This window comes from Bicyclus anynana, chromosome 27, assembly GCF_947172395.1.
Source record: "Bicyclus anynana chromosome 27, ilBicAnyn1.1, whole genome shotgun sequence".
Lineage (NCBI taxonomy): Eukaryota > Metazoa > Arthropoda > Insecta > Lepidoptera > Nymphalidae > Bicyclus > Bicyclus anynana.
The window spans coordinates 283,371-297,711 of record NC_069109.1 but is presented as its reverse complement, the minus strand read 5'-3'; the positions used below and the strand labels follow the sequence as shown (position 1 = coordinate 297,711).

Sequence of the window (14,341 nt, the reverse complement as noted above, 5' to 3'; positions counted from 1 at the left end):
TCTCGTGTTGGCTTCAGTGTGCTCGTGGCGTTCGAACCGTCCACATCTCTTGTTGTGTAATTCTTTATGTGTTACTTGGGATAGGCGGGGAGAGTGACTTGAGTGGAAAAGGGGAGTGTTTGTATACAGTCAAAGGATCCTTTAACCCTACACACATCGTTCGCAAGTACGTGACTTCACTCAAGGTCATTCTCTGCCATTCTAGGGTCTTATTTTGGTTACAGTTTGATTTGTTAATTAAGTTGTCCTGACAAGTGTTGTGAATCATAACCTTTGTTCTACATAAGTTTTCTTATATTTGTAATCACCTTTTGAGTCCTATAATACTCCCGACCAAATTTCAACTTTATACATCAAGCGATTTTCGAGATTTCGTGATGCGACCTTTCGCATTTATATATTAAGATTTCAAAGTGTACGGAACCGCCGGTGTGAGAGTACGACTCGCACTTGGCCGGTTGACATACCTATAATATATGTACATAATTATGTATGTCTGTGGTTTAGGTACTAAGAACATGTCTTGGGTCAGTAATTAAGAATTTGTTGGGTTTATTTTATCGTTTTTAGTAATAATTAATTAATGTAATGATTGCAAATAATGTTTTGTCAGACAGTAATAATAATTATTGTATATCCTTTGACCTCCGTGGCGCAGTGGTATGCGCAAGACTTACAAGACGGAGGTCCTGGGTACGATCCCCGGCTGGACCGTTTGAGGTTTTCTTAATTGGTCCAGGTCTGGCTGAGGCTTTGGCTAGTTACCACCCTACCGACAAAGACGTACCGCCAAGTGATTTAGCGTTCGTCGCGACGTCGTGTAGAAACTGAAAGGGGTGTGGATTTCATCCTCCTCCTAACAAGTTAGCCCGCTTCCATCTTAGATTGCATCATCACTTACCATCAAGTGAGATTGTGGTCAAGGGCTAACTTGTAAAGAATAAAAAGAGATCATATGGTCTGGGATTCAATTCCTTGGTCGGGCTTTACAGGGTTTAGTTTTCTTCCAATTCTAATTATTTCATAAATTCATCAGTTCACCTGGTTGATCAATACTGCGTTATCTAGTGCGGTGTCCTCATTCCATCACCTCGGGACCCCAACATCCATCGGCTCTTCGAACTGTGTGCCGACATCAAGCGAGTCGCAGACATTCGCTGGCTGCAGGTGGCTCAGTATCGTGATGTTTGAAAGTCACTACAAAAGGCCTATGTCCTGCAGTGGACTCCATCGGCTGATGTGATGACATTCAATTCATATTCAAACATATTTTGTCTCATCACTATCTATACTTATAATAAATCTGTAGAGAGGTCAATTCTGTACATGAAATATATTTCCAAAATAACTATCAGGGGGTGATTAGTGATCGATACTGATGCCAAAAATGCAATCAGTAAAATTTTTGTCTGTCTGTCTGTCTGTCTGTCTGTCTGTCTGTCTGTCTGTCTGTCTGTCTGTATGTTCTTTATAGAAACAAAAACTACTGGACGGATTTTAACGAAACTTGGTACAATTATTCTACATACTCCTGGGCAGGTTATAGTATACTTTTCATTACGCTACGATCAATAGGAGCAGAGCAGTGAAGAGAAATGTTGAGAAAACGGGAGAAGTTACTCAATTTTTTAAGCTTCCGTCGCGTGTAGAGCCTTAAAGGTTAAAGCTACATAGAAATCATGTATGACGGAAATGTTTTCCTTAAAATTATCTATAAAAACACTACAGCATATATAAGTCTATCTTTAATGGTTGACTCACAATAACACGTGTAACTCCCGATAGCTTAGCAGTTCGTAGCTTTCTAATTATATTTGTTTACTCTTATGTTTATAACACTCATCACACATCCCTAATAAGAAAGTTAACATTATTACCTATTTAATAAAAAAAGAATCATAAAAATCGGTAAAGAAACACCAAAGTTATACATGAAATACGCTAAGCCATCGTGCGTGAATACTAATTCATGCTTTAAGGACTTTAAGGATTATTTTTGTGTAATGGTTGCTGCGCTCGACGCGACTCGCGGTGGGAGGAATAAATAAAGAAGTGCAGCCTTAATGAGTAGGGTAGGGGTAGGGCAGGGGTAGGGTAGGGTAGGGGTAGGGGTAGGGTAGGGGTAGGGGTAGGGTAGGGGTAGGGTAGGGGTAGGGTAGGGGTAGGGTAGGGGTAGGGTAGTGGTAGGGTAGGGGTAGGGTTGGGATATGGTAGGGTAGGGGAAGGGTAGAGGTAGGTTAGGGTAGGGTAGCATAGGGGTAGTTGAAAGTTTACAACGACTTTCACGCGGACGAAGTCGCGGGCGTCCGCTAGTAAACAATATATTCATTGACTACAATGACAAACAACTGGCATAACCTTAAAACAGCACAGTTTAACAGCCTTGTACGCCAGTTCGAAGTTATATCGCCAAGTCGATCACGACCTGTTAGAAACACAATTTCTGAGCGGCCAGACTTTTGTCCATCTGTCTGTTGTCAATACAATTTTATTTCGGCACTCAAGTTGCTTAAACCCCAAACTCAGGTCTACCGTCCGAAATCCCATGAAGTTATCAAAAATCAAACTTCTAAGTTTACGTGAAAATAGATACAGCCGTTTATTTAGCAAAAAAATGTATAAATCACTTAATAAATTAAGTAAACAAATAAAAAACCCGACTGCATAAAGTATAAAAAAACTGAAAAGAAAAAAACAAGCTCAGTCCAGAAGTGTAGAAAGCAATTAGAAAATACTAATAAATAACGTTTTTCTAATTGTAGTTTTTTTTAAACATGGCCATGATATACCATTTTAGAATCCTCACAAAAAGTTCTTGAATTTGATACCCATATTGCAATATTAGAAAAAAAAAAATTTTCACCTCGAGTCTATAGCGTCTCACAGTCGTCTTGTTATTTTTTTTTAGTTTAATCTATCTAAGAACACTTGGGTTATTGAGATAGATCTAACGATATCCTAATTACGTAAATCCGTTCAGTGGTTTGGAAGATATGAGGTAATAAATAATATTACATACATACATACAAGATACGCGCGAAAAACATACATTCTTGCAGTCGGGTAAAAATATGGAAAATCGAATCCAAGACCTCGAGCCAACATCGCAAATGTCAAGGAACTCAATAAGTATTTAGGTATTAAAGTGGAAATACCTAATAGTGTTGCAATTCACCTTACGTAAGGACGGTGACCACTTCCCGTGAAAGGGAATGTTTTGATAATGTAACCGAATGACGACCTCTTGTACTAGCGGTCGCCCGCGACTTCGTCTGCATAGAATTCAGTTTTCCACAAATCCCGGATGAAAAGTAACCTAGATGTGTTGAAATATAATACAAAACACTTTTTAAAAATTTATAAAAAAATTCATTTGAGTGCCCAAGCAACCGGTCAGGGCTCCAGAGTGAGGAACCTCCTCACAATACGCGCCGTCTCAAGAATCACTGCCTTCTGTATCCGACTCTTGATCCAACAGTTAAGCGAAAGCTTCTTAAGGTGTTGGTCGAAGCTTTTCGCTGTAAGACCATTGACTGAAACAACTATCGGAACAATAATAGTTGATTCAACATATTATTAGACTAGAGAAACCCCTAGGTTTCATCCGCGATTCCCGAATGAATTATGTTACTGATTGATAATGTAGCTTCCCATTGGTAAAAGAATTTAAAAAATCGGTCCAGAAGTTCCGGAGTATTCAAGAAATAAAAATTAAAATCTTACTGCTTCATAACATTAATTTTAAGATACTAGGTAACAATGGTGTTTTACCCTCTAAATTCCCGTTCCCGAGGATATACGGGTATAAAATATAGACCATATTACTCGCTAACAATGTAGCTTTTCATTAGTGAAAGAATTTTTCAAATCGGTCCTGTAATTTTAGAGCCTATTCAATGCAAACAAACAAATTTTTCATCTTTATAATCGACTAACTGATGCCGCGCGGCTTCACCCGCGTGGTTTCCGTTCGCCTAAGAATACGGGGATAATATATAGCCTATAGCCTTCCTCGATAAATTGGCTATCTAACACTGAAAGAATTTTTCAAATCGGACCAAGATTAGCGCGTTCAACTAAACAAACAAACAAACTCTTCAGCTTTATAATATGAGTATAGATTTAAAATTCTAAAGACTTTGTATTGCTTTTGTATATATGCTTCTTTTATAAATAGTTAGGTAGGTACATATGTGAGTAAATACTAAATTTAAATGCTTCGAGAGATTAGCACGTTCAAACAAACAAACTCTTCAGCTTAATAATATTAAGTATAGATATAGATGGATAAAAGTTACAAACCCATTCACAACGGTTTAAATTAAAAACCAAATTCCTCTCGAAGCTGATCCTAAAGCACTCAGATTCTGTACATTATACAACCCACCCCCACATCAATATTTCAACCCCTAATGTCTGGGCGTGGTCTGAACACGCCTCACACAAGCCACACCCTCTGGAAACCCACCCCTACTTTAGTTGGTGGTTGTGTTCGACAAAGGGTAGATGTGCTAGTAATTTGTGAGAATTTTTGGTGTTTTGTGTAAAGGACCATTTTCATAATTCGGTAAGTTGAAAAAAAAAACTTTACAGTGCTTTTGTGAGCTTCTTTTATAAATCATTTACACACTCGTAAAGAGCCAATACAAAATTCAAAGACTTTAGTGCGTTTTCATAATTCTTCATTTGTTGTATTTGGTAAGTCAGTTGAATTTACTATTAAATCCTTTATGAGTGTTTTGTGCTAAGTGTTTTTCAAAATTAGGTAAGTCATTTAATCATATAATATTAACTAACTAGTTGATATCGCGGTTTCACCCGCGTGGTTCCCGTTCCCGTAAGAGTACAGGGATAATTTATAGCCTTCCTCGATAAATGGGCTATCTAACAGTGAAAGAATTTTTCAAATCGGACCAGTAGTTCCTGAGATTAGCGCGTTCAACCAAACAAACAAACTCTTCAGCTTTATAATATTAGTATAGATTTAAAATTCTAAAGACTTTGTATCGCTTTTGTTATGTATTTAGGCTTCTTTTATAAATAGGTAGGTACATATAGGAGTAAATACAAAATTCAAATACTTTCGTGTTTTTGTGTAAATGGGTTTTTATCTAAGGTATTAGGTATTAGTAATGTACTCGTAAGTCAGTAAACGAAAATCCAAAAATTCAACAATCATGAGTAGTAGTATGTAGTATTTTTTTCCTCGTGTCTTATATCGGAAGTGAAACACTCCGTTATCAGTTAGAGGAAAAATATATTTGTTTGGTGTCTGTACTTTTTGATAAGAACGTTGAAGTTGTTTCGTGGACTTCTTTCATTGAAATTCCTCAACAACTTGGATTTTACATTGTACCTACTCTCATCATTATATCATTAACAACCCATATTTGACTCACTGTTGAGCACGAGTCTCCTCTCACAACGAGAGGGGTTAGGCTAGTAGTTCACCACGCAGGCCCAATGCGGATTGGCAGACTTCACACACGTAGAGAATTAAGAAAAATTCTCTGGTGTGCAGGTTTCCTCACGATGTTTTCCTTCACCGTTTGAGACACGTGATATTTAATTTCTTAAATTGCACAAAACTGAAAAGTTGGATTTGCATGCCCCGGACAAGATTCCAAACCGACGTCCTCAGAATCGAAGGCAGAGGATATATCCACTGGGCTATGACGGCTTACTGTAATGAAATAACCTGACGTTTCAAAAGTGCTTGTAAACAAAGCTTACTTGAAGCTGACTGATACTAATAATATATTTATATATTAACTGACTGATACTAATAATATATTTATATATTAACTGACTGATACTAATAATATATTTATATATTAACTGACTGATACTAATAATATATTTATATATTAACTGACTGATACTAATAATATATTTATATGTTAACTGACTGATACTAATAATATATTTATATATTAACTGACTGATACTAATAATATATTTATATATTAACTGACTGATACTAATAATATATTTATATATTAACTGACTGATACTAATAATATATTTATATGTTAATAATACTCAGGAGATGTTATAGTGCATAACTTAGACCATATGGTCTAAGGTGCATAAGTGTGTGCGCTCAATGGAGAGGAATGATGACAGTTTTTTAAATTGTATATAAATTAAGAGTATGCTAATAGTAAAGCAATTTTGTAAAAGTAACAGGGTATCTGCGATCATTACTTTCGGAGCTACAGGGATTTAAAGGGTCAGATTTGCGGCGCTGTCGCGGATCCTTGATGAACGCCCCATACAAAATGGTACGAACTTATGACGTCGTAGGTACGTAATGATCGTTACATTTGTATGGGCGTTTAAACAAAATTACTAATATTTTTGTTATTGTGCGTTTATGTTTATAGTTCATTTATTGAAAAATGTAACATTTAATGTAAAGAAGCTAAAACTGTATGAACTTTCATCTAATTACGATAAAAGATTTTTAACAGATTTTGAAATTTTATAATCTTATTTATTTTGCAAATATCCAGTCAATCTTTGCTTTTTATGTATAAATTAGTTAACATTGACCTTATTTACCCGAATGTATCATAAAAATCAATATATTCAAACCTAGTCATCATCCCCATTCTTTACTTACTTTTCGCGGCGATTTTTTAGACACGTAACTTATCTATCTGATAGTAATAATTGTCGCTCCAAATAAAAGAATTTCCAGCCATACTTAGGCATTGATCTCGACATCGTTTAGGTAATTCCTTATCTGTGGGTTTTTTCCGCCATTCAAACATCTCGTTATGTAAATGAGGACCACTCACCAACTGGAGAACTACTAGACATTATGGAGCTAATCATACAATTGCCTACAGAAGTACCGCGGTTTCACCCGTGCAAATTACGTTCCCGTGGGAATCTATACTGATATTATAAAACTGAAGAGTTTGTTTGTTTGCTTGAACGCGTAATCACAGGAACTAGGTACTGGTCCGATTTGAAAAATTCTTTCAGTGTTAGATAGCCCATTTATCGAGGAAGGCTATAGGCTATTATCTATCGACGACTATCTATCTATCTATCTATTATCACGCTAAGACAAATAGGTGCGGGGCACCAATGAAGAATGTTTCAAAATCGGGGGATTTTTGTCTATTGAGAGCTTACGCTACGTGCGCTGTATCCAGAGTAAAATCTATTTCCTTTCTACATTTAGGTAGGAAGGAATACTTAATAGTTTCATTTTCAAACAAACAAAGCGAATAGTACTTGTAGAGCTTACTGTGCCGTGGGAGACTAACATTCCGAAGGACCACAGTTTTTGAAAGTGAATAAATATTATAACTTAACAAATGAACTAACTAAAAATGGCTATGTAGTTAGTCTGTACGCCGTAGAAGTAGGTGCGAGAGGATTACCAGCAAAATCTCTTTATAACTTGCTTAAAGACCTTGGCCTCTCTAGAAGTGCAGCTATATTAGAACGAGTATCCAAAGCTGCTCTAGTAGGATCTTACCAAATATGTCTAGGCAGGGAGAACAACACGAGCAGAGAAGGGGAGTGTTGATCGATCGTGAACGAATTCCTTAACCCTACATCCTGTAGTCACAAGTCCGGGACTCTGCTCGGAGTTTGTCTCTCTACCACGCGATGGACCCGGCACCTGCACGGTGAATCCATGGAATGCTAAGATATTCGTCTCTCCCATAGGTTAGCCGTTAGCTTTAGGCTATGTATATTCCGATCTGCAGGGTTATTATGTAAGTCGGTGTACAATTCAAATAGTAAGTCACTACATCGTTTTTCATCGTAGTTTGGTAATTGTGATCAACTGACATAGTTGTTTCAACGAAATTATCTTGACTATGTCATTCAACATCACATGGCAGTGGTTTTGTTGTTTTACGATCATCTACCATGATTATTTCAACGAAAATACGTTTTATTATAACAGGTTTTCGTCGAAATAATCTTAATAATCGCTACAGCTACTTCAATGTTACTGCCGCTTTACCTAATTTTTTTTTTATTCTTTTAGTTTTTTTTAGATAGAGTTATCCTGTAAGTGGGGTGTACAATGTAGCATATTATTTTTTAATGCATGTTATGGTTAATTAGTCATAAGTTTTTTGTATACAACGTTGGCTTACGAATAAATAAATTAAAAAATAAAAATTAAATTAAATTAATACACTTAAGTCATTTTCTTGAAAATACAATGTAAGATTAATATACGAAAATACAATGAAAAACGATGTAGTCGCTTATTATTTGAATGGTACACCGACTTACATAATAACCCTGCTGAGTCAATAAGGCAGCTATCACACTAATATTATAAAGGCGAAAGTTTGTGTGTGTATGTTTGTTCCTTCTTTACTCTGCGGCTACTTAAGCGAATAATAAAATAGATTTCACTCTGTATTAACACATAGACTATTTTTCATCCAGGAATAATCCATGGTTCCCGCGGGATTTGTGAAATACTGAATACCACAAGAATGAAGTCGCGGGCGTCCGCTAGTTACTAATATCATCATCACATCAGCCGATGGAGTCTACTGCAGGACATAGGCCTTTTGTAGGCACTTCCAAACATCACGATACTGAGTCACCTGCATCCAGCGAATGTCTGCGACTTGATGTCCACCTGGTGGGGGGTCGACAACACTGCGCTTACTAGTGCGGAGTCGCCATTCCAGCACTTTGGGACCCCAACGTCCATCGACTCTTCGAACTATGTGTCGCCCATTGCCACTTCAGCTTTGCAACTCGTTGAGCTATGTCGGTGACTTCGGTTCTTCTGCGTATCTCCTCATGTCTGATTTGATCACGCAGAGACACTCCTAACATACCTAGCTCGTTCCATCGCCCGCTGTGTGACTCTGAGCCTTCTTATGAGGCCCATAGTTAGCGACCAAGTTACTACTGTGTAGTAACTTGTGTCCCCTTGTATCAAGTCAGTTAACCGAAAGTAGTCACGAACATCAAAGTGTCGCAAAATCAATAAAAATCATCTCCGCTCTTGCCTTGCCATTGACAGGTGTGTACTGGCGCGAGCACACTGTAATCTATACCCTAAAGTGTAAAGAATACGGTTCATTTCAGTTTGGTAAGCCGCCCCGAGGAGAATTACTGACATTGTCAGTTAATATGACACGGTTAACTTGTAGTGTAGGAGACAGTGTAGTATTTTGTGCAGATTACAGGTTTTTCGATTGTATTGTATACTAGCCCCGCGGTTTCACCCGCTTAGTTCCCGTTCATGTGAGAATACGGAAATAAAATATAGCCTGTGATAGTCACAAATAACGTGGCTTTTTTGTGATAAAAGAATCTTCAAAATCGGTTCAGTAGATCCAGAGATTAGCCGATTAGAGAGTTCAGTAGATAAGAGAGCCGTGGTAGCTCAGAGGATATGACCTCTGACTCCGATTCTGGAGGGTGTGGGTTGATTCGAATCCGGGCATACACCTCCAACTTTCAATTGTGTGCATTTTAAGAAATTAAATATCACGTGTCTCAAACGGTGAAGGAAAAAAATCGTAAGGAAACCTGCACTCCTGAGAATTTTCTTAATTCTCTGCGTGTGTGAACTCTGCCAACCTGCATTGGACCAGCGTGGTGGACTATTGTTCTAACCCCTCTCATTCTGAGAGGAGACTCGAGCTCAGCAGTGAGTCGAATATGGGTTGGTAATGATTATGAGATCCAGAGATAAGCCCCAATAAGACCACAACACCACAAATCTTTACAATCTCTTTAAAATATCAGTATAGACACATATGTTTTCTATGGTATATTGGACAGTGGATGATGATGATTACATTAAGAGATACACGGACATCTTTGCGGCAAAAAACACTTATTACTTAGTTGAATTAATATTTTTGTAGAGTTTTAAGGAAAAAACAATTAGTGACAATTTAAATTAACAACTTATAATTTTTTCTACAATACAGTGCCATATCATGACATCAAATTTGACTTGTGACATAAATAGTAATCATAAAACACTGTATCTGACGCCAACAAACATAGACGATGTATATAAAACAATTTTAGGACTAAATATGACGAACTCAACGGGATATGACAACTTAAATACTAGACTTCTAAAACGCTGTGCTGCTTATTTGGCACCGCCACTTATGCATATTATAAATCTATCTTTTGTGGAAGGTGTGTTTCCAGAAAAACTCAAGTTGTCAATTGTAAAGCCAGTATACAAAAAAGACGATAAAAGTGATATAAAAAACTACCGTCCTATAACTCTAATACCTGTACTCTCAAAAGTTTTAGAAAAAATTATGCACAATAAACTATTTAGTTTTATATCACACTGCAACATACTAAAAGATGAGCAATATGGCTTTAGAAAGAATTGCAGTACTACACTAGCCTGCTATAATCTTAACAAAGTTATCACAGAGAACCTTAATGCGAAGGAGTCGGTTGTATGTATCTTTCTAGATATGACCAGAGCATTTGATCTAGTTTGTCATAAAACGCTTCTAGATAAATTGGAAAAGTATGGTATTAGAGGAAAATGTTTACAGTGGTTGGAAAGTTACCTTAGCAATAGAATGCAATGTGTTGAAATTTTAAATACAAATAATTTTCGATGTAATACATACCGATCAAATTTTAAAATTCAAAATCCATATGGTGTTCCTCAAGGCAGTATCCTAGGTCCTTTATTATTTATTTTGTATATAAATGACCTCCCGAATGTCATCAAACACAAATGCATTATGTATGCTGATGATACAACTATTGTCGTTACTGGCAAGGATAGATCAACTATTGAGTTTGAATGTAACGATGCTTTATCAAAAGTTATCCAATGGTTAGACAGAAATAATTTGTCAGTCAACATGCAGAAAACAAAATTTATTCAATATATGCCATATAACAACATATCCTCAAATTTCAAAATTAGTTATAAAGGGTCGTCTATAAATGAAGTAGAAACTACAACTTTCTTGGGGATAATAACTGATAAATATTGCAATTGGAAATCCCACATCGAACAATTATGCGCCAAGTTGGATAGATTTGTATTTGTTCTTAGAAGATTATATCAAACCAACAGTTACAAAACAGCTTTGTTGGCATATAATGGATATGTTTCTTCACTGTTAAGGTATGGAATCATCTTATGGGGAAACTCCGTACTTATAAACACTGTGTTCGTTAAGCAAAAGGCTTGTTTGAGGGCCTTATGTGGCTTGCACACGCTTGACTCATGTAGACCTTTGTTTAAAAGGTTCAATGTTCTCCCTCTGCCTTGTTTGTATATATTAGAAATATTATTACTAGTTAAAAGATATCCTAAATATTTTAAAAGTTACAATGAGTTAAGTGATGTCAGGCGAAGAAGAAAAGATAAGCTAATAATGCCACCAAAAAGGCTTGACATGTTCGCTAAGAGTGTACATTGTAGTGCAATTTCAATATATAACAAACTACCAGATATCTATAAGATTGACAATGTAAATAGTTTCAAGAGTAAGGTTTCTAAAATGCTTATGGATAAATGTTTCTATAACTTAAATGAGTATTTAAATTACAAATTTTAATGATATTCTTTTTTTTTTTTTTGACGTATGATAAATATTTTGACATAATTTTAATTGACATGTGTGTTTGACATAATTTTAATTGACATTTTAACATTTCACTGGTAATAATTACTTGACTTTGCACTCAATTTAACAAGGTTTAATAATTTTGACAGTATATATTATGACTATTATTTTATTTTATCTGTCACAGTAGTTTTGAGTTACATTTGTCATAATCATTGAATCTTAAAATGTTAAATTGTATAAGCTATTACATTTTTTTTATTTGTTTGCTTTTAAATTAGGATTATACATAGTCTATTTAAATTTTTCATACACCAAATTATTATGGTAGAGAGTATCAGGGTCTTATTATATTTAAGTAATCTTTGTAAACCTGCTTTCTGATGAATAAATAAATTATTATTATTATTATTATTATTATCAGCTCTTTGACTATAGTCGCAAAATTATTTGCTGTTTTAAAATGAATATCAATCAAATTCGACCTTTATTGCTTACACCACAAGATACACTTTATACAGATAAAGTGACATTTACAAAGATTATGACAAGTTGTTTAACCGCGAACAAACTTTTTTGCGTTTCAACAAGCATTTGTTAAACAAATTTGATCTTTATGCTGTGGATATAAGGAGTATGTGTTTACAGGGCGAACGCAGTTTAAATGTGTAAGTAGAGACAAGCAAATAACATATTTTTGATTCAACACCGCGGGAGATTAAGGATAACCATGATTTTTTATTTTATAGGACAGTCCTTGTTTAATTTAAATTCAAATGTAGCAGATGTCCCGAGGTTTTCCTGTAATTCTTATTCTCTTGGGTAGGTATATAGGGTTAAAATGTCCCGCGTTGCTCGATGTTGCTCACAGTTGTTTATATTTTTAAAATACATGTTTTTTTCGTTAAATTTATATAGTTTGCCCATATATTGATTATTATACCAGTCTTTACTTAATATTCTTATTTGATAAATATCAGTAATTTGAACATTGTGAACAACACGGTTCATTCATTAAATCTGAGTCCAAAATTTCATAGATTGAAAAAGGGTCAATCTCTTTTTGTACATCTATCTACTTGTGGGACCCCAAACGCAGTGAATAGATGAAATCTGAATATCGAAAAAAGATGAAAAATGAGTTTTTTAGAAAATTGCAGTGTGACAATATATCAAATGAAAATAGGGATGATGACAGTTTTTTAAATTGTACATAAATGAAGAGCATGCTAATAGTAAAGCAATGTTGTAAAAGTAACAGGCTATCTGCGATCATTACTTTCGGAGCTACAGGGATTTAAAGGGTCAGATTTGCGGCGCTGACGCGGATCTCTGAAAAACGCCCCATACAAAATGGTACGAACTAATGACGTCGTAGGTACGTAATGATCGTTAGATTTGTATGGGCAGTCAAACAAAATTATTAATATCTTTGTTATTTGTGCGTTTATGTTTATAGTTCACATATTAAAAATGTCTTGTATGAATTTTCACCTAATTACGATAAAATATTTTAATAAGTTTATAATTTTATAATCTTATTTATTTTGCAAATACCCAGACAATCTTTGCTTTTTATGTATAAATTAGTTGACATTGACCTTATTTACCCGAATGTATCATAAAAATCAATATATTCAAACCTAGTCATCATCCCCATTGTATTTTAACTCAACTTCAATTTTCATTGTAACAATGTATCTTGACAATTTTTATATGACTTTTTTAATATATTTTTTTATGATAATCAAACGCTCTGTTTGTAACTCACCTCAGCGGACACGTCCTGTGGCGCGGCGTCGCGTGGTGCGCCTACTCAGGTACACTGATTGAACATTGATGACGCCGACAATTCGATTACTACTTGCGGAGATTAGCCGCGACAGACTGACAGACATGTAGCTACCTACTTTTGATAATAGACAGATGCTTGCCGATTATTTAATAACTAGCTGACACTGCGCGGTTTCACCCGCGTGGTTCCCGTTCCTGTAGGAATATGGGGATAATTTAAAGCCTAAAGCCTTCCTCGATAAATGGGCTATCTAACACTGAAAGAATTTTTCAAATCGGACCAGTAGTCCCTGAGATTAGCGCGTTCAATCAAACAAACAAACAAACTCTTCAGCTTTATAATATTAATATAGATAGATCAGGCGAGACTTGTGCACTGTTCACTTCCATAGATTATAGTAAACCGAAAAATAACACGTTAAATTGTAATCATGTTCAGTTCACAATATATCGACAGATTACCATATCGCGAGTGAGATTATAACTAACGTATTTTACTATTTAACGGTGACATATACGTGACTTTAGAGTATCTAGACATATTTGGAGTGCTGGATTGTAGTCAGTTGGTAGTCATCATTCGTCGTTATCAACCCATATTCGGCTCACTGCTGAGCTCGATTCTCCTCTCAGAATGAGAGGGGTTAGGCCAATAGTCCACCACGCTGACCCAATGTGGATTGGTAGACTTCACACACGCAGAGAATTAGGTAAATTCATAATAATTCAATATGCAGGTTTCCTCACGATGTTTTCCTTCACCGTTTGAGACACATGATATTTAATTTCTTAAAATGCACACAACTGAAAAGTTGGAGGCGCATGCCCCGGACCGGATTCGAACCAACACCCTCCGGAATCGAAGGCAGAGGTCATATCCACTGGGCTATCAATAAAAAATATGTAGTGTATAATAAATGTGACAGTCACCTCGCTACCTGTGACATTGTGACGCCCGTCACGCGCGCGGCGGGCTG

At 35.9% G+C, this 14,341-nt stretch overlaps 1 protein-coding gene across 1 annotated transcript in view; it reads left to right on the top strand.

Moving 5' to 3' along the window:
- The window catches only part of LOC112048800 (ETS translocation variant 5-like), a 43,864-nt gene continuing 29,523 nt past the window's right edge, over positions 1–14,341 (top strand). Inside the window, exon 1 of the mRNA XM_052890137.1 lies at positions 1–166. The gene's annotated coding sequence lies outside the window, so the exon portion shown is untranslated. The remainder of the gene's footprint in view (positions 167–14,341) is intronic.